The sequence below is a fragment of the Lissotriton vulgaris genome, unplaced genomic scaffold, assembly GCF_964263255.1.
Source record: "Lissotriton vulgaris unplaced genomic scaffold, aLisVul1.2 SCAFFOLD_7095, whole genome shotgun sequence".
NCBI lineage: Eukaryota > Metazoa > Chordata > Amphibia > Caudata > Salamandridae > Lissotriton > Lissotriton vulgaris.
Genome location: NW_028250043.1, coordinates 32,501 through 35,000, shown reverse-complemented (window position 1 = coordinate 35,000; position 2,500 = coordinate 32,501). Strand labels below are relative to the sequence as shown.

The following is a 2,500-nucleotide window of genomic DNA, read 5'->3' as shown; positions in this document are numbered from 1 at the left end:
GGCCATCACATAGAGTCCAGCAGCAAATGGGAAACGTTTAACTAGCTGTGGTCCTATTACTTGCGCTCTACCGTGGAACAACTGCTGGATGAGTCCTGCTGGAGAATATTGAACCTACAACAAGTCTGAGGTAAATAAGAATTCCACAGGAATATAATCAAACAGGGACCTACAACCCTTCCGAGCCAGATAGGAGTCGAACCTACAATCTTCTGATCCGTAGTCAGACGCGTTATCCATTGCGCCACTGGCCCTATGTAGACTTATGCATCCTTTTGTCCTTAAGTGGGCTAGAAAGTGTGTGTGTGTGTGTGTGTGTGTGAAGGCACAAGGAAACCCATCTGACCTCCTGGAAGTCTGTTCTGTGAGGTTTTCCCAAGTTTTACAAAGGACTTTAGGAGAAGGAAGCACCTAAAAGCTAGGCGAAATGGTCCTAGATCCAAGGAAATCTTTTAGATCAGGCTCAGTTTCTTAAATAGTTTGCATTAACATAATCAGTTCCAGGTCTGTGTGGGGCTGAGCTTGAGAACTCCTTAGTAAGTAGGCGTTTACAACAATAAGGGGTTTAATATTACAACACAGGCGAACATTCAGACACATTATCATAAGCTCACCTTGTCCAGGGACCCAAGCATGCTGCCTTTCCACTCTCAGAGCCCTTCACCTAACCTACTGTGCAGCTGTTTCACCTTTAATATCACTGTTCCACAGGCAGCGTGACGTCACAATGCTCCTTGTCTGTAGCCCGAACCAGGAGCCTTTGCAAACCTGGTATAATCTACATACTTATGGTGTGTTTAGTCTTGGACCACAAATGCAGTGAAGAATAATGGATTGCTACTCTTCATACATTTTTGACCATTGGCTCAGATTTGAATGCGTACTGGCCATCTGAGCATCTCTGCCAGGCCACCCTATGTCTAGAGACTGTAGATTTAGAGAGTTTATAAACATTGTCAGTTCATCAATAAAGTGTGCTCGCTTCGGCAGCACATATACTAAAATTGGAACGATACAGAGAAGATTAGCATGGCCCCTGCGCAAGGATGACACGCAAATTCGTGAAGCGTTCCATATTTTTAACAGCTTTTAGGAGAGAAATCTTTTTTGTTTTCAAGACTAATTGAAAAAATAAAGCAGGTCCCAGTGCTGTCCCCGTGATATGTATTTTTCAATTAGTCTCTCCTCAACATTTTTAATGTCTTTGCTTTGCAGTAAAGAAGGTGCGCTCTATGTTCAGCTGCATTTAGCAAGGAAGCCTGCAGGACTTCTGGGACTTTTCTTTCTCTTTTTTAGCCTCACTGTCATTATTCTTCACCACCCCCAAATCTATACTGCTGCAGTGTTGTGTTGCTTCGTGGGAAGCAGGACAAAGAGAAGGGCAGGGCCTATGCAAATGAAGGCCTCAGGGATGTCTGGGAGTGCCTTTTTAGCAGTATTGTTAAAGTCCACCTTGCAACCGGATTGGTCGGGTAAGCTGAAAAACACCATGCCAGATTGGGCACCAGGTCTCTAGGCGCTTGGAGGACATATTGGGTCTACATCCCTCAGTTTCTGAGGTCCAAGAAATGTTCACCCTCTACCCTAATAGAGAGGTCTTGGCCGATCGTGGCTGAGAGGGGAAGAAGGTAGCAGTGCAAGATGCTTATGGGCCTTCTCTAATAATGGACCAACTTTCTCTCTCTCTCCTTACCTGTGGTTCTGCCTGGCTACTGGGGCTACCAGTTGTAAGCCTGCAGCCCACAGGGAGTTGGTTTGTTCCTCTCACACATGTAAATGGGTAAGCATTCAAGTGCACACACCTGCCTACGTCCACAGACCCTCGCGCACACACACTTTTGTCAACAAGCTTTTTCGCAATTAAGAGTATCAGGGACCCATGTTGAAATACAAAAGCAGCACACCACGTGACGGCCATCACATAGAGTCCAGCAGCAAATGGGAAACGTTTAACTAGCTGTGGTCCTATTACTTGCGCTCTACCGTGGAACAACTGCTGGATGAGTCCTGCTGGAGAATATTGAACCTACAACAAGTCTGAGGTAAATAAGAATTCCACAGAAATATAATCAAACAGGGACCTACAACCCTTCCGAGCCAGATAGGAGTCGAACCTACAATCTTCTGATCCGTAGTCAGACGCGTTATCCATTGCGCCACTGGCCCTATGTAGACTTATGCATCCTTTTGTCCTTAAGTGGGCTAGAAAGTGTGTGTGTGTGTGTGTGTGTGTGTGAAGGCACAAGGAAACCCATCTGACCTCCTGGAAGTCTGTTCTGTGAGGTTTTCCCAAGTTTTACAAAGGACTTTAGGAGAAGGAAGCACCTAAAAGCTAGGCGAAATGGTCCTAGATCCAAGGAAATCTTTTAGATCAGGCTCAGTTTCTTAAATAGTTTGCATTAACATAATCAGTTCCAGGTCTGTGTGGGGCTGAGCTTGAGAACTCCTTAGTAAGTAGGCGTTTACAACAATAAGGGGTTTAATATTACAACACAGGCGA

At 45.2% G+C, this 2,500-nt stretch overlaps 1 non-coding gene across 1 annotated transcript; it reads left to right on the top strand.

Moving 5' to 3' along the window:
• Positions 1 to 974: 974 nt before the first annotated feature.
• On the top strand, positions 975 to 1,081 carry LOC147663402 (U6 spliceosomal RNA). The gene has a single exon (XR_015305325.1). It is a non-coding gene; the product is annotated as a U6 spliceosomal RNA (small nuclear RNA).
• Positions 1,082 to 2,500: the final 1,419 nt, after the last annotated feature.